General features: G+C 39.3%; 1 long non-coding RNA gene across 2 annotated transcripts in view; it reads left to right on the plus strand.

The window, feature by feature from the left end:
- The window catches only part of LOC109282208 (uncharacterized), a 93011-nt gene that overhangs the window by 65445 nt on the left and 8242 nt on the right, over nt 1–19324 (plus strand). For both annotated transcript variants that reach the window (XR_002089128.2, XR_002089125.2), the window contains one exon: nt 14665–14796. This is a non-coding gene — a long non-coding RNA (uncharacterized LOC109282208). The remainder of the gene's footprint in view (nt 1–14664; nt 14797–19324) is intronic.

The raw sequence follows: 19324 nt of genomic DNA on the forward strand, positions 1-19324 counted from the left end.
CCACATCATGGACCAGCATGTGATATGCTAGCTAATGCTGAGATGTCTGCATAAAGCAGAGGGGTGGGGGAATAATGCCAGTTTATCGGGAGAAGTCAGGCAGATGCTGCTGTGCCTGCAAATCTCTGCCAGAGCTGCAGCCAGGGAGCAGAGGGGAGGTGCCAGCCCTGCTGTGAAGCAGAGAGCCCACCCAGTCCAGAGAGCATGCCAGGATGCTGGTGGAGTCCAGTTTATCTTAAACCAACAACGGGTCTGGGACAGACATTGCAGTTAGACCCAAATCGGTTAAGTCTCATACTACATTCAAATCCCTTATGAACTCGTATATAATACTACAATTTGATTTCTCACCTCCCCCCCGCCCCACTGTTGAAACACAGAGCTAACTTGTGGATCTCAGCACAGTGCTGCATTGTGACCTTCATATTCTCTTAGGACCTCCATGTCCCAGATCATGCTACTAGCACTCTGTGCTCTGTCTTCAGACTCAATTCTTTCTGGAACATGGATGACCATAGTGTACACAATATTCCAGATGAGGCCTTCTCGAATGGAATTACCTTGTCTGACACACCCTAAGACTACATTTGTTTTCTTTATTGCTACATCTTACTGTTGGCTCATAGCCACACCGTGATTAACAGGTACACAAAAGGTATTTTTCCTCCTCAGCATTTTACAATTGATGAGCTAGTACAGTGGGATTTTATGTTATAAGTCCTAATGTGCCTTACTTTGTACCTTATACTATTGCATGTCATTATTTTCTATTACTCCAGTATTTTTCTATTATTCCTTAATGTCATTCATTGCAGGAAAAAATATTCTGATCCTATTCTATATTAATAATGCTTCTCAATGTTGTGCTTCTCAGTGTTGTGCCCCAATTTCACTCCTAGTTCACATCCTCTCTTCTTAATGAAAATATTAGATAAGTTTCGTCCTAAGGCTTAACCTTGAAGGACTCAACCTGCAACCTCACTTCAGCCTGATATCTTCTCTTTCAACAGTCTCCAGCTTAGCCAGCTCCCTACCCATCTTATAGGTTTTTCACTAATTCATACCTTGTTCCTCTTAATTTATGATAGCCCTCACACCCCTGTTTAAAATGTTTTATTGAATTCCAGAAAGGTTAGAACTACAACTTTTTTTGTTCAGAAAATCAGTCATTTTATCAAAGAAAGATCCTGGGTTAGTGTGGTAGAATCTACCTTTAGCAAATCCATGTTGCAATTTAGCCTTTTTTCATTTACATCCAGTCTTTAATTACTGTTTCCTCAAAATTTTGTTCTAAAACCTTGCATGCTACTAAAGTCAAGCTAATAGATTTGCAGCTGTCCAGATCATACTTTTTACCTTAAATGCGGGTGCTACCAGGGGTGGATTCAGGGTAGGTACAGTGGTGCAGCTGCACTCCCCTTTGTTTCCTGGTCCTCCAAAAGTTTAAAACCAACAGCCTGGAAGAAGCAGCAGCATCTCTGTTCAGCAGTGAGGGAATCACTTGACTTCATGACTCATTATAATATATCTGATGCTCTTGAAACTCTTTGTTCCATAGGTATTAAGGGCCTTCTCTCTTTTTTAATGGTTTTAATATTGCATTAATCAAGCTGGTCTTTTGTCTGAAATTTTGTTATTTGCTAGTTGTTCCTGGTAATGTACCTCCCATTTCACAGCTCCGCAGACTGTTTTTAACTGTAGATAAAAACATCAACTCAGGTGTGGAAATAACTTTCACTGAAGTACTTTCAGGATGCTCAAGGAGGCTAGAGTTTGATTTATGCATCTGAAAGACATTTAATTCTAATGACAACAGGACTAAATAAATATCTTTTGAGTATTTTTTTTGTCTAGTTTGTTGTGATTTTTTAAAAATATGTAATGTATGATTCATAAAATTATTGCACTTTCCAATAAAGATGCATATGTTTTTGTTTCAATCTTGAACTGAATAATACAGCCCTAGGCCCCTAGCATATTAGTAGATCTTCTAGTTTCATTTTACCTAGAGAGAATGTGAGTTGTGTTATATATGATAATGGACCATACTATCTGCACCCACTTTTCAAAATCCTAGATCCTCCCACAGGCTACATTTGCTATTCTTTGGTCATATGATAGCACTCTGGATTTTTACTTACCATTCCTTGCTACTATACCAGCAGTTTCTTTCACTAGTTATAAGGAATTCTGGGATAGAAAATAGTTTTGGGATTTGTGCGCATTTAGGTCTTGGATTTCTCCTTCATCTCAGATAAAATGAATACCACTTCCTTATTAGTTAACTGGACTTCGTGCCCATGTTAAACATTCTCTTCCTCCTTACTGAAAATGTAGGCAATGGTTTTAGGCCATATCTAGATTATTTTCAATATTTATTGCATCCTCAGTAGGTAGTGGCTCATTGTGGAATGCTAAAATGGAAATAAATTGTATGTGAATTTCGGATTGAAAAGGTCTCATAAATGTAATTTGCTTTTTCCACTAATTTTTAACACTTTCATTTGCCAGTGGAAGAACATCTGTCACATTTCTGATTCAAGTGCATGTCTAGCTAGCCTTTCAGGGCCCTTGTGCAATCAGTGTAATACTCCTCAAAAAGAAAATTCAGGCCATTTCATGTCGATATCCATTTTGTTTATTTTTTACTATTAAAACACTTCTTCAAAGGAAGAAATGCCATTATAAATGTGCCCCAGTCCTAAATTATTTTTATAATACTAATCAAATTCCATCATGAGGCAATGACAGACATTGCAGTCAAGACCTTTTCATAAGCTGCAGTTAGATGAAACAGATGAAATCCTGTCTAGTAGCCTCAACATCTTTAATTTCTATCAACTTCAGTAGATGCCCAGTACCTTGTAGGATTAGAGCTTCAACCCCAAGAAAAATCTTGAAGCCCACTGTATGCTGGGTATCTGCCTGAGGAAACCTAAAACTATCAACTTCTCTATAGCTTAGTCCAGAATCCTATAGAATTTATTAGGTCATTTAGTCTGTCAGCACTAGTAAAAATTTCTCTTTTGGTATCCTAACATGATGTCCTCATTTGTTCATGTCTAATGTTATCACATCACCTTATTATTTTCTAAGAAGCACTCCAAGTGCTTGAACTTGAAAGGGAAACCTCTCTTTAAAAAAGCAGTGGGAGATTTAGTAAGACTGTTAATCACAATAGGCACAACTGAATGAGTTTTTCAACCCAGAACTTTTGGAATTCTGAATCGTTTTACTTTGTACCTTATCATTACTTTAAATACAGATCCTAGATTACCATACTTTACTTTTTTTTGTTTTTGCTATGCTAGTGACAGAAATAAGACAGAAGAAGAGAAAAGAAAAAAAACAACCCACATAAGCATTAGCTCTGTAAAACTCGCTCTGTTCTAAGGATGCCTTCTCCAAAAAGTGCGTATAAAATTTCTAGAACACTGTGAAAATTTAGTTTTTGGAAGAAAATATACCTTTTCAGGCTATTTTCTTTTTCTGACAATATTTTTAAAGGACTAACTGGAATAAAGTGAAACCTCATGAAACCAGCTCTCTATTACCAGCCTTCTTAGCCCTTTGTTATGGGTACAATTTCTGGAAGCATGGCCTTTGCACTACCTGAAAATTCAAACATGTGCAATGCAAAAGGAATCTTCTAAAGAAAGTAGGCATCAGAAGAGTCTTAAATGCTTGTACAGAAATGTCTTGCTAGTGGTCAGTGATTATATGTTGGCTGGAGGTATATAAGTTTACCAAACTGGTGGTTTTATTTTTGTCTCTTCCAACTTTTTCTTCAGTTCAAATACATAGCTCACACGTAACATAATTTCCAGAAAAGTCTTATTTTATCTGCAGTTCTATACCTGGCTTACTTGGACCATTTTATAAGATCAAGTGACTTGTCCCAAATTAACAATACTTATTGACTACATACTACATTCTCTCAGTCCTTTGGTTCAACAACAAAAGAATGAGTATAATTTAATAAAATTATTTCAGGTCTGGAATTTTGTTTTCCCTGTCAGATATTCCGTTACAGAATGACAAATACCTGAAATTCAGTTTTTATGAAGGAATCATGCAATCACTTAAATGAAGCATCGTCTGTGGGCATCAGATGTAATAACAATGAACCCCACATCTATCACTAGATCTTTTAAGTTCTGCAGTTTACTTATCAGAATGTCACTCTTCTTGCATTTCACTGAGCAGCCTGCAAACAACAGGCCTTTAAAAGAAAACATGCTACAACTCTGCAAAAAAAAATAAAAAATCTCTTCCCGCTGCTAGAAACTTTCAGGTCTCTACTAAGCTTAGATCCAAATGACCATCCCAGCAGTGTGTGTAAACAGCAAGGAGAGGTTTTTCATGATAAATTCTTTGTACTCCAAGCTCAACTGCCACTCATTATAGAAGAACTATCACAACATGGCTCTCTATAGAGATCTCAGATTCTGTTACTTTACCTTCTAGCAACTGGGCATTGAACTAGATTTCATGAACAAAACAAGGACAAATTCATGGATGCAGTAGTTTATTACAAACACATACATTCAGACTGATATTCATTTTTCTTCAGATTTTAAACTTCACAGCTGCCTTTCTTCCACCCCAATACTATGCATTGCTTGATGAATAAGTGAGATAGAGTAAGATGTGTTCAATGAAACCCTTCAAGACACCCACACACACCTATGTGCACAAACAGTAAAAGCTGTAACTTTCTCTCCAACTCAGTATATTGTGATGCATGTGTTTAGACAATGACTGGATTATAGCTAATTTTAAGTGAAGTTTCCATTACAATTTCCATTTCTCTCCCAGTTGCTCATACCTTTTTTAAAATAAGATTCCTTTGGTGTGAAGTTTTCCATATTAGTTTTTGCCCAGAGTCATTTTTAAAGGGACCCAATAAGGTGAAGGGCAAGACACTAAAGTAGGTAAATTTCACAGAATCCATTAAAAAACAACTTTTCTCCTACGTAAACATTTGTCCATTTATTACAAGTTTTGATAAACATTTTAGCACTGTAAACTGTAGTGATTTGAAGTATTCCTGTACATTTCTTCAGGAAATTCAATAAGTAGTCTATGAATTAACAATGAACTTAAGAATAATTTTTCCTCTTGTTCTTCAACACCAAAAACCACAAACCCTCTACAAACATAAGCTATCTATCTACAAACTCACAGATATTAGGACGGATCACCTGAGGCAGGCAAATTATTAAATAGCTATTCACTATTCTTGCACTTGCCTCTGAGGCATCTGCTGCTGGTCACTGTTCAAATAGAAGAGTGGTATAGGTGAACCAGAAGTCCTGAGCCTGTATGTCAGTATTTATGGGCCAGACTCCTGCAGTTTTTCTATACTCAAATGGTTTGATGACACTGACAAGTAGGTTTCTAGAGTGGGTAGTCTATTCTGTACCATCTTTAATTACAGCCATGTTCTAACTCCTGGCTGACTACCTAGACAGAGGTTTGTTGCTTAACAAATAATCAAGATTTTTATTTATAAACTTAAGCTATTATTTTTTATGAGATCTAAACCACATTGGCAGGTTTGTGCAAGTTTATTACTCACTTGGCTCTGTATCTTCTTCTTGTTAACTGTGTTGTTCAGCATGTTCCATGTTGCCCACTCCCCTTCTGTCTAGTCCAGCATCTGAGCCAGGCACTGTGGGCACCCATGAGGTGAACTTGGCATCTAGATAGCCCAGATGCTGAGCTCTAGTATGTCATTTTCCAGCAGCAGCATCTGGGTGTTTGGTTGGCCTTTTATCTGGCTTATGCTGGCTGTCATGGTGGCTGTAGAAAGTCTGTGAGGCTGGCAAAGGATTAATCTGCTGGTCTGCCTTGTCCTCCTGAATGTCATTTTCTTATTCATTCACATTTAATTGTTATACATTTATTCCCTCCTATAGGTCTGAATGAAGGGCTAGAATAAATTCCTTTTTGTGATCTATGTACAATACGGGACCTTTATTATAGTGAAAAAGCTACTTTCACGCTTGCACTGTATATGCTCTGTTTATATTTGCTAGCCTTACTCTCCATCGTATCATAGCCTCCTTTTCTTTGTGAATCAGGAGCAAAACGGTAATAAAATTATTCAGTGGTTAAAACACGTGCGCATGAGACATTTCTTTATGATTAGAGCCCTAGGGCTCTACTGCTTCTTTCAGTTTTAGGTTCTAATTTTAGATCCAGACCATCACAATCCAATTCATATCTCATATTCCATATTCATTGTTTGAATCAAAGAACAAGGCTATTATAGTTAAACCAGCGGGGTTTTTGTCTTTTAATCAGAATATTAAGACAGCATGGATTTCTGTTTTTAATACAACTCTTCAGGAAATCAGAAGTACTTATTTACTTTATGGCCTCTCCAAAACAAGACCATATGAAGCGGGTTGGAAAAAGTCTTATAATTCTTGTTCTTCTCTGCCCTAAAATAATTTTTTTCTTTATAGAAATTGAAATTGATGTTCAATGTCAGATACACCCAAGTTGCAAAAGTCCAGGATTTCTTTCCCAATCATCCTCTCTCACACTTCCTGGGTTTCTAACAAATAGAAACAAAATAACAAAGGTCTTGACACTGTCATCAGACACCACAATAAGTAAAGATGAGATCTTTAAATGGGAATTAAATTAAGCATTGGTAAAGAAGCAATTTATTTATAAAACATGTGGGGAAGTGCTTTTGCTTCCCCCTACCCTTCTCTTTTGTTATAGCTAACTGCTGTGAGAACTGAAAAACATGTAAACATGTTGGATGTCCTTGCTATACAAAATACAACTCCCTACACAGTAAGATATGTGACACCTATCTCACAGACAGGAGCTTACAATCCTGTTCATTAATTTTATCACTAACATAAACTTTTAATATGCATATGATCAGTATATGGGACTTCCAGGGCAGCTTAAAATGACTGTAACCTGTAATTACTGTTCCTGTACTTGATTATAATAATCTGATTGCAATTATTCAGTGATTTTAATACAAGCCCCAAGCTACATAACAATAATTCAAGTGCAGTGATTGGGAACATGTTTCTGTTTGGCTGTGAAATGATGTTTTAATCCGCACTGATTCAGGGATCTGACTATAGTTCTGTTCATGTAATTAAGGCACATTTATACAGTCAAGTAGAATAACTTTAGTTTGAAGTGCATTTAATTAATGCAAAGACCCTATATAAGTCAAAATGGATCATAAGCATGAATTCCTTAGATAGAAATAATAAGGCAAAGATAGCAGTAGATGGCTGGTTTTGCCATTACAATGAACTACGCTAATTCTCAGATGAAAATAAAGGAGCACATGGGAGAAACCAGCAGACTGCAGCACAGTAGACACATTTGAGCAGAGGTTCAGCACTTTTACTAACTAATTTAGCATTTTTCATGTCCTTGAAGATCTCCTAGTTTCAGCAGATAATCAGCACTGGTTGCCTAACTAGAGAAATATCTCTATAAATGACTTGTTTTGAAGTAAACACTGAGTGAACCTATGTTTTAATGTCTGAGGATGTGAGGAAACATTATAAAGAGATAACATGATCTTGTCCCTGGTACCGAAAACAGAGATAAACTTTCCCATTTACATATAAATAAAAGGATGGGGAGCAACATATCATTTCCAGGCTGTCTCATATTTAGAATCTCTTAAATAAACCTATACAATGAATACATTGATTCAGGTACTGATACAGGTCTCTTAATTCCAACCATCACATTGCTTTATGCCAGATTCTTCTGTTCTCTGTCATAGCCTATAACATAAAGTAACAGGAATTTCTACATTTTTATAAAAACTGGAGGTAATATCACTTAGAATTTTAGTCAGATAAAGTAAGGGCAAGACTCTAAGGAGAATATCATTTAAGTTGTGACTCTAAATACAGATACACAACTTGAGAGAACATATTGTGTACTGCCTAATGTGTACAATGATACCACATTTGAAAGCTAAATTAGACATATGAATTGTGGACTCTACTACTGTCAGAAAATTAAACTAAAAGATTTCTCTCTTCCAAAAAAGGAATATCCCTCATTTTAACTTAGAAAGGATTGCTGTGGGCTTTAACAATATAAGACTTTATGACCTCCATGTTATCAATCACTAAATGGTAACATAGGCACATATATGTGAGCAGAACTGATGTTCCATCCAGCACATGCCAATACAATGGCGACACTTAGGGGGTGCACCCTCTAAGATTGGCTGCTGCTGCCAGCGGTGCATGCAGGTGGTCACCGCTTGCCACCTCCCCATTGCCACCGATACTGCCGGCAGTGAGTGCAGGAAGTCGCTGATCAACACTGGCCACTACTGACACTACTGGCGGCATCTGTGAGTGGTCACTGATAACCAGTCAGTGCTGACCACCTCCTCATCTTGCTGCTGACACTGCTGTGGCCGCCTGCAGAAGCTCCCCACTTGCCACCACTATGCCCCCGCTGCGACCGCCCTCGGGCAGTCACCATAGTCCCCCAGGCTCAGGAGGAACATGACGTTCATGTGCAAATAGTTACATGAACATAGCCATTAAAAGGAAAGTAACTAAGAAGTTTGTTCTAAGAAAAGCAGACAAATCTGGAAATGTATCAATGATAGATAATTAGCTCAATTAGAAGAAATAATATGAATAATTTCTTCATTCATTTTGATCTTAAAATAGGGAGTTGATTTATGCTTATTTTATGTGCACTGTATCAATAGTTATTTTAGCTCTATCTTCAGTAGAACTATCACACTGCTTTTATTATTTTTATTTATTCAGCGGTCTTTATCATTGCTAATCCTAGTAGATGCCCATTTGTTTCCATGAAAAAACTTCTGATCAAAAGAAGAAAGAACTTTAATGGAAACAGTGCTGATCAGACAAGTATACTACCCATCATGTTATTGGGCATCCATGTAAAGTTAAGCATTTCCCTGCTCTGGTACATGATTGGACCTTCCTGCTGAGTTCCAACATGATTAATCCCTTTTCTATGCTGCATATGTATAAAATGATCATACAGATAATAAAAAGTCTTTGATTATTTTAGGTAAAAGCATTTATGTTATAGTTCCCCATTTTCACATATCTGGGGAATTCCAGTTATGAGTATTTCAATTATGCAACCCTTCTTTCTATAGATTTCTTAAGGCTTTTGTGCTTTATTTAGTTTTTTCATGTCTTCTTTTTTTTTCAGTTAGTCATTCTAGCTAACCAAAAATATAGAAATTTGGTTATAGCATTTTTTTTCATCTTCAAACTTCTATCACTAAAATTAAAATCTTTGTCAATTTATTTCCATAAATAATATTCAGAAAGAGAAAGAAACTTGAAGCACTGGCCTTAGTTACAGAAGACTTGACTGGCCTCTTTAAAAAAAGTACAAGCTGTAGCAGGCACATCCACTGAGGTGGATATTCTTAAAGACTTTCTGACAGAGGGCGAGATTTACTTCATAGTTTCTAATCATGTTTTTCTATAGTGTTCATTGCTAAATATTCAGTGGGGGAAATACCTATTTTATGAGTTCACAGTATTTACATTTCTGTAACTAAATACTACCACATTCACTTGCTCTCTTCCTATTGTATCACTGGTAACTGTTAAACCCATGCAACAGTTATAGATGTAAACAAAGAGTAAGTACCTTGCAAGAAGCTCTGTGAGTTATGCTAAATGGAGTCATTAAAAAAAATGCAGACCTATTCTCTATCTGCCTCATACTGGATTTCAAATGTGGGAGGAATTGCAAATAGTTTGGAAAACAGGATGTGAATGAAAAATCTGGAGACATTGAAAAAATGATCTGAAATAAATAGCATGGAATTCTACCGGGAAAGCACAAAGCACTTCACTTGGGAAAGGATCATCAGCTACACCGCTGTAAACTGGATTCAGCTGATTAGGCAGCAATTCTGCAGAGAACTACCTTGGGTTTATAGTAAATTGTGACCTGAACATGAGTCAACAATTTCACATCATTGTAAAAATAAAGAAGTTAATGCCCAACTGAGATGTACCCTGTTTAAGACTGAAAAACTAATCTTTCAGACCTATTCAGTATATTCTTGAGGTGGAATATTTTTATTGGTATCACATTTCAAGATGTGGACCAACTGGAGAGAGTCGAGAGAACAACAACGAAACGATATAAGAGATATAGAAAGCATGAAGAAATATTGAAAGAACTGGGTTTATTTAGTTTGGGGAAGAGGAGACTGAGAGGAGATATGATACTAGTCTTCAAATACATAAAGAGCTGCTGTAAAGAGGAAGATTATAAAAAATTCTCTATTTCCACTGGGGACAGGATAAGTAGTAATGGGCTGAAACTGTAACAAAGGAGATCGATACAAGTTTAAAAAAAACCCTTTCTAAATGTAAGAATAGTCAAACACTGGAACAGGTTACTTAGTGGGGCTGTGGAATCTCTATCTTTGAAGATTTTCAAGAGCAGGCTAGACAAATACCTGTCAAAAATGGTTTAGGTACAATTGATCCTTCTTTGAGGCAGGAAGATGAACTAGACTGCAACATCTGATGAAGTGTATTCAAATTCACACAAGCTTGTATTCCCTTATTTAGTTTATCTATATGGTGCATATCTACTCAGCCTTCTAGATAACCTCACCCATCCACCTCTATTTTATATGAGTCTATGGAATAATGCAATATAATGTAACATATTACATTAGAAATTAAAGTAATTCTGAGTGCCTAGCTGAAGACACATTAAGGGGCATGACTTCCAATAAATGCCAACCACTTTTTTTTTTTTTTTAAGAACAGATGTCTCCAGTCAGACAAAACCTAAGACATCTAAAAACCTAGTCTCTTTTGAAGATTACAGCCAACAATATTTTTGAGCAAGAAATAATCAGCCATATGGTGAAAAGGAAAGGGTGGTTTTACTAAATATACTCAAAGTTTTACTCAAAGTTTCTTTCTAGAGGAAAGGTAGAGAACAATTTAAAAAGACAAAACATCCCAAAGACAGATGCATTAAATTAATGAGTTCCAGCAATGTATTACATATAACTCAGAGAATTTAAACATGTTTTCAGGCTGTATTTACTTAGTAAACCATGATTTCCTAAAACATAATTGGATTACTATTCAGTACAAAGAAAGATGCAAGTTATTTTGTTACACTTTCCTTTGTGACATTTTCACTTCTGTTCTAAATCAAAACAACATCATAACAAGTTATAGTGTTAGTACATAACACACACCCATGAAACCAGGACTAAAGTAAAAAACTAAGGACAATTATAGCAATCCATTGTCATGGGATAGGTAATACAATCACTATTATTTTATATAATAATTAGTAATAGTCTGTAAGAGAATACTTAGACATGAGAATAATCACTAATAAGAAAGGATCTGGGTTTTCTGTTTCCCATGGAACGATTGAGAAAAACACGGATTTCCCCCTTTATCCAAGGAAAACATGGATTTCTCATTTTAATAGAGAAACCCACAGATTTTACAGTTTTACAAATAGCTCTCTGTAGGTTGGCAGAGTTCCAGCCTGCAGGGGTGTGGGAGGGAGTGTGAAGAGGGCGGTCAAGCAGGGGGTGCCATGTGCATATATATGCACATGGCTGCTAGACAGCCTGGAGAGCAGCTCATGTAGGTAAGTTGTGGGGGGGGGGGGTGGATTGAGGCCCCCATAGGGAGGGAGGGAGGAAGGGAGGGAGGGAGGGAGTTGGGCAGGGCTAGGGCTTGGGCTGCTGCCCAGCCAGGTGGTTCATGGGGCTTGGGACCCGGCCCACAATGCTTGGCCACAGGGCCCCGGTGAGGAGTGGGATGGGGCCATGGGTGGTTCATTTATAAGGCGAGGGGGGTGAGGCCAGCTCTGCACTTCTGTATGCACTCCCAGGGAGGCAAGGGGGACCCATGCCCCAAGTTCCATGTGCAAGGCAGGAGAAGTCATCGGCTGCCCAATGCAGGCTCAGGTTCCTGCCCTGATGCCCTCCCCCAGGGCCTCCACATCCCCCATTTTGGTGTGACCCAGCCACGGCAGAGAAGAGCAGACCTGTGTGGGAATCTCCTTGCTTCTACCCTGGGGAGGCATCCCGTGTGTGCAGCAGCAGCAGGGGAGGCTGTGTAGTGTTGTGCCCCTCACTGCTGCCACGCATGCAGGGGTTGCCTTGCCAGGGCAGCGTGGATCTCACAGTGGCTGGGCTGCAGAGGCCCCAGGAGGAGGGCAGCAGGGTGGGGAGCCAGTGCCACAGCAGGCAGCCCACCCCTGCCCCCATCCTACACCCAGATCTGGTGTGCACGGGTTGTCCCTGCCCCCCAGGAGTGCATGCAGTGGCAGGAAGCCGGCCCCACCCCACACCTGAGCCCACAGCAGGCAGGCAGTGGGGGACAGCTGCTGCCTTCTGCTGGGGGCAGGGGGCTTTGGACCCAGGTCCCTGGCCCCTTAACCCTGGCAGCTGGGAGCAACCTTTGTTGAGACTGCGGGGAGCAGTGGGCTGTGGATGGGATGTGAGGGGCATGAGCAGGGCCAGGGGGGTGTGAAGGGTTGGGGGTAAGAGTGAGGGGCCTTTCATTTTAATCATGGATTTGGGGGGGTTTATCAGAGATTTTGCGAATTTTTAATCGGGGAAAACCAGGATCCCTGATAATAAGTAAGAGACTGCCTTCAGTTCTGATAATGAGTACGATACCATGCATCAGTTTTTTGAAGTTGCAAATATTGGTCAGCAAGCAAAAACCACCAAAGCTCAGTAACTTTCACACTGGAATTATCCTGCAAAATATCTAGATCACTTCAAGGTCATGTTCGCCAGTGTTCTCCAAGTGTTCATTTTTCCAGATATTTACAATGTCATTTCAGATAACTCTAGTTATATAATAATGGCATTGGGACCAAGGAGAAAACACGTGAAGAAATAAGTGTCAACCTATTATTAATACAGCTGTTCAATATACAAAATACACAGTCCAAGTGACCAGAGGATAGAATGTAGTAGGAAAAGGAGAAATAAATTCGACCAAAAGGACTTGAGTTTGTATTGGGAAGACTTTTCCCACACAGTTTTCTCCTACTTTCTTCATATTCCCAGTGGTGTGAATGTTTGTGCTAGTGGTAGTGGTAGTGATGTTTATGATGCTTTTTTTTTTTAAAGTCAACATTGCATCAATGATGGGCTTAGCTGAGTAGATGCTGTTTGCCATTACTCTGTTAGAAGGCCCCGTTAGGAATTCACAAATTAAAACTGGAGCTTATTGCTGCTGATGGAGGATGTGAAAAATGCACTGAATCCTAATAATTTTGATGGATTCACTAGCCACCTCCATATTCTTGGTGGCATGAGGATTGAATTTTGGAGGCAGGGTTTTCTGTCCTATAGGACTTGGGTTGAATTCTTAATTAGTTGATGATAACTGACTGCACATGTACATGTTACATTGCTTATTTGTACTGAAATGAAATAGGAATATTCATGAATTGATATTGCAGTTAGCATTGTTTCTCATCCACTACAACATTCACCAAAATTATGGCTCCAGCCCAATGCAGTTACCACATTCTTCTACACTGTCTCATTCATCCGTGAATGAAGCTGTTTCACAACTTTGTGAAACTAACAGTAGAAGAGTAATTTAGCATCTAAAAGTAAGTTCAGCTGGTCAAATGGTCAATTAGATATCAATTGTAGCATGCTGGGCCATCTTCCAGTCCATCAGCTCTGCAAAGCCCAGATCCAAAGTGCCAAAGCAAAGCATGACTCACTATATAGCTAGCACTAAGTTTCAACATATCATGCCCCCAAACCTTCAAGTTCTGGATTCAGTTTTGTAGATAATAGTGCCAGCATGATGTGCGCATTAATGTATGCATGTGATGCCTCAGACCTCTTATGTATACTTATTTTGTGTGTGGCAATTAGTTTAAAATTTTAAATGTATTAATGTCAGAACATAAAATCTTGGGATGTTTTAACGATTCTATCTAGATCAGAAAAAAATAAAAACAGACCTTCTGTAGGAGTTCCATCTTGGGATCATTTATAGGATATCAGAGCACCTTCCTCATGTACTGCACGAAGCACCATCTATCACATGTGGTTTGTTCTGTCATTCTCTCTGCATTGTAGAAGTTTGTTCAGTGAAGTGTCTCCTTTTCAGGAGAAATTATTATTTTAATCCTTTTTAAGGAATACATGTTCATATTGCTATGCCTTCATATTACAGAATGCAAGAAAGCAATTGGCTATAATATCAGGCCAACAATTCCAACTTATGGAAAACTTGGAGATCAAAGGCATACATTTTTGACAGTCATTAACAGTCACCTTAGGCTGTAAAGCTAAGGATTATGGTTGCCCTCACCTCTTCATTATCACTGAAGGAATTGGTGCATTTGCCTGACACTACTACATGCTATACCTAAATCTATCCTCCATTTAGATGAACACGTATTCATAATTGATATCAAGAAGTGCGCCTTCAGTGAGGTGCACCTAACCTATACCAGTAATAAATGGCAATCACCATGGCAGAAAACCTAAGCTGTAACCTCTTGAGAATGTCCAGAATTAGCAGAATGTTACAGAGAATGAACTGGATGGTAGCTAGATCTGATAAAATTATTAATTGCATAAAATCCGTCAACTGAGTTTATGTTTTTCAGATAGTCCACAAATAACTGGCCCCAACACTGAAGTGTACTCAGGTGTGACCGGCAAAACTCAGAAGCAAAACAAAGATGGGTTCATGTCAATTCTGCGTCCCCCCTTTCTGAAGCAGTAAGGTTGGGGAGTGGGTAAGTCCTTAGAATATGTTACAGCAGCCTCAGAGCTCTTCTGTCTTTTTGATTGGTGCTGTTATTCCTCATTTCTTCCACAACAGTGTGGAAGCTAATGGCTTCTACCCATGTCAACCTTTTGATGTCACATCAGAGCACGCAAATGTGGCTGCAGAGCTATATAAATGATTGTGCCATATTCTATAAGCCAGCAATTTGGGAGCAGTTTTTTGGATGCAAACAAGTGTTTGTGGGAGCCAGCTTAGGTTTAGGCACTTAGTTTAAGATGTCTAAACTTGAATCAGGATTGCCATGTTGAAGTGGTTTCTTCTTGCCAGGAGGTGGCACAGGCAGCTGGAGGCAAGTAAGTCATGGGGAGGAGGGGAGTTGATGTTCTGGGGACTGGTGCATCGGGGGTGGGGGAGGGCACGTCTGTGGAGCTGGTGGGTCTGGGGGGGAGGGATGCCTTCCCAGCTCAAGGAGGGGAAGTTAGTGTGTGTGTGAGGGGGAAGTAGCCTCACACTACTGTCAGGACGGGGGATAAAAACAGCACAATCCTAGGGCTGTGGTGAGTGGCTGGGAACATGTACAAGTTTTTGTTAGGTCAGGTTAACCCATTTTAGGGTGGGTTTGCTCATGCAGGTCTAAAGTTAGTTCTAATCTAATGAGAAATTGTAAGCACCATTTGTAGGGCAACCTAAACCCTGCAAACACTTGTACACCTGGCCGTTTAGATCTCCCTAAGCTTGTTTATGGTGATCTAAATGTAACATTTGTACATACCCTTTATCCCTTCACCTGGAGCTGCAACATTTCTGAAGTTACTTCAGGAAGGGCCTTACCTTGTATTTTAACATTAACTTTTTTTTTTAAACATTTTAACAACTGTCTCTTGTTCTGGCTTGAACTCTGCTAAGGAAATCCTCTGATTTTTAAGTGATTTTTTTCTGTCCCTATCTCTATTCAGAAATATTTAGTGATATTACACCTAGGGAGGCAAGTAGCTAGGCAAGCACATTCAATATAAATGCCCATGTTTATATATATGTTCTTTTCCTCAAACTTCCAGGAGAATGAAAACGGGTCATCTGAATGTTTGAGTATAGCGAACAAAGAAAAAATGTCTGAATATTACTGCACTAAGCTGTGATTTGAAGTTTACATGCATCTATTCAATCTTTTCTTTTACCTAGTATTCATCCACCTCAAGGCATAACAATAGTATATGCAAGTCTTAAAACAGAATTCAGATCCAGTCTTACACCAATGCATATATTCTAAAAAAATCAAGCTTCACCATGTTTCAAATTATGGAGGTACATTTTATGGAACCATGGAGCAGATCCTATTTCACTTATTAGGCATTTATGTGTACCAAGCACCTATCCAAATATGATCCTATTCCTTTTTGCATAAATCCCTGAAAAACAGCTAACAAAAAAGATGGATTGGTTCTCTCTTGTTTACTGAAGGCATAGTCTTCAGGCTTAGGTGATATTGTGTCATGATGGGAGGAACATTAATAGTTTTCTTCTCAAGTGCCTTTTTCAGAAAGTCAGGTGCCTAAATCTATTTATTACATTAATAGGTGGTAGGGAATCTGGCCTTATATACTTATTTGGACTCTAGGGGTGTTGGTTGTAGCCATGTTGGTCTAAGGACATAGGCAGACAAGGTTTTTTGGGTAAATGTGATATTTTTTATTAGACCAACTAGGTAATCAACCCTACCTCCATCAGAACCCAACTAACTCCATCAGACTACAGTCTCCGATTGATTTCCATCACAAATTCAATCATCATCACCTCTCCATCTGACTATCTCTTGAATACTCCAGCACCAATATTTCCTTTTTAGACACTGAGTGAATGATCCATTTGGATTGGCAGTTGCAGAGCCCAGAACAGTACTTCTGGATCTGGAGAGGGGTAGCCAAGGACAGACTGCAGAGTCTGGGCAGAGGAGACACTGGAGGACTCCCCTGCCTGTGCCAGTCTGCAGTAAAATGCAGGTAAAGAGTGCAAGGAAGCAGGCCTGGACAGTCGGAGGACTGCCAGCCAGCTCAGGTACTAGTGGGCAGGACGTCAGGGACACCTGCCTGACTAAAAAGTAGCACTTGGGCTGAAGAGGAACTGGATTGGAGGAGGCACAGGAGCCTAAGCCCATGGTGAGCTGGGGGCTGGGGGGGATGCTCAGTGTGGGTGCAACTAGTAATTGCTTTTGTTGAGAGACTGATAGTAAACTGATAGAGGGATAAACCCTGAACACATTGATGGACTTTTCAGTCCATGTCAGCTTATGGATGGTGATTTGAATGTGTCTGTTTGGTTTTTTTGCTACTACTGATTTATTATAAAATGGCAATTCTTGATCATTCCCAGAGAAGGGGATGAACCCTGAAGAAATGAAGGGACCTAAGTTGATGCCCCCTCTGAAACTGCACAGGAATTAAGTGGGTAGGCCCAAGTTAATACATTTTTGAGGTCTTATTTTTTCCCATAGAAGGGGAGGAGCTCTGGAGGTGAGATTGGTCATTTAGATTGGTGGGCTGGAATGAGTACCCTGCCTGCCACCAGACTGTTAACCACAAGGAAGAGACTCAGTAATATCCAGGATGTGGTAAGGGTGGGGTGTAGGGAAGATGGAGCCTGACAAAGAAATTCCTTCTGCAGGCCCGCATTCATTACTCAGCCGAAGCAGCTCCCTATTTGAAACAAGATCAAAGTTATGGCAGGTGAGAAAAATAAAACCACTGAGTGGTTGAGAGATAATGGCAACCCCTCCCCAGCTTGACATCATTCAATGGGAAGTTGCCAAGTTGAAGAGGGCCCAGTTTACAGTTCCTACCCCTGACACCACTGAATTTCCACTAAGGAGAACACCTGTGATGGTCACCTCACAAATCTCAAGAGGGCTTTCACTCAACAAGGACACACCTCCAGAGAGATAGATTGTACTTTTGAAAGGGCCACCTAAATACCACATGAATGTGTAATACAAAAAGAAAATCCCCCCAAATTGTGCACCATTAGTTATTATGACATATCATCCTTCTAAGGAACCTATAAAGGAAATCCTCAAACAACTGCAACCCATACTAGAAGAAGATCCAATTCTTAGAGATCTTTCCAGAACCACCCATCCTAGCCTTTAAACAGCACTGAACCTTGCCAGCCTCATTACCAGAAGCAAACTTCCTATGGCCCACAGGACACCAAATGGATCAAGACCAGGCCAGGACAAAAAATGTAAAACCTGCCAACACATCTCCACCACTGTCACAGTAACCATACCCCACAACCGAATCGTTACCATTCCTGGATCTTATAGCTGCACCTGCAGAAATGTAATATCCAGTGCTCTGAATGCCCTGATGGAAAATATATAAGAGAAACTAAACAACAACTGTGTACCAGAATGAACACACACTGAAAATCTATCAAAGGCCGAAATATCCAATTACGTGTGGTTGCACACTTCTCACAAGACAACCACGCTCTCTCCAATCTTTCTAATCCTCAAAGAGAATTTACAAAACACCTTTTGTAAATGAGCCTACGAATTTCACTTCATAAATCTACTGGATACAAAAAAAATCATGGACTAAATATAGACATTGGATTTATGGCACATTATAACTTGCCTGCCATCTGATAACCCCAGGTAACCTCTACATTTTATCAGCTACATTCTATCACCAGGTCAATATTTCACCCTTTTCCTTCCACACACCTACCTGTCTCTCACCTATTGTCTCCCATTCCCTCTGATCTTCACTGCCATGCATTTGCATTTTCACAGGTCTGCATTTTGCATATTGGCTTCCATTCCACCTAGGAGAGCACATAAACACCAGCAGACTCTTATGCCTGGAGAAGGGTGTTTGTGCCCAAAAGCTTGGAAAGAACAATTTTTCCAACTGTTTAGTTGGTCTAATCAAAGATTGAATCACATTTACCCAAAGAACCTTATCTGCCTTTTTGGGCACTGAATATTCAAGCAGGTCATTTTCAGACATGTCAGAACACTAGATTACCCATAAGGATGCTATATTAGCAGTTCTTTAAAGGGCTAAGTTCTCCCCTGCTCTACCCAAGGCTGGCCATATTTTTTTTTGCTGGCTCAGTAAGTATCTAGCTCAGTTTATATTACTGACAGGGCAAAGGTTTGAACTCAACTTCAAAATATTTGTCAACCCTGACTCTCTATCCAGTAATGATCACAGAGGTATGATCCGGTAACAGAATGTTATCCAAGAAGCAGCTCCACATCAAGACTCAGTAATTAAAGACTTAAAAAGTATTATGCTTTTTTTCATTTAACTTAGGTTGTATGATGTGGGAAAGGACTTTTCCAAATCTTTTTAGAACTCTAATGAGCACATTTCAAGAGATTACTACCACCTCCTTAACTTAACCAACTTCTCAACCACTGCTCCAAGGGAATCACATGAGTACTTGACCTCTGTAAGATTTTAAGAAGAAAAACAAACTTCATAAAACTTAATCACATTAGTTAAAGCTGGAAGGATGTTTTAATGCCCCTC

Source organism: Alligator mississippiensis, chromosome 3 (assembly GCF_030867095.1).
Source record: "Alligator mississippiensis isolate rAllMis1 chromosome 3, rAllMis1, whole genome shotgun sequence".
NCBI lineage: Eukaryota > Metazoa > Chordata > Crocodylia > Alligatoridae > Alligator > Alligator mississippiensis.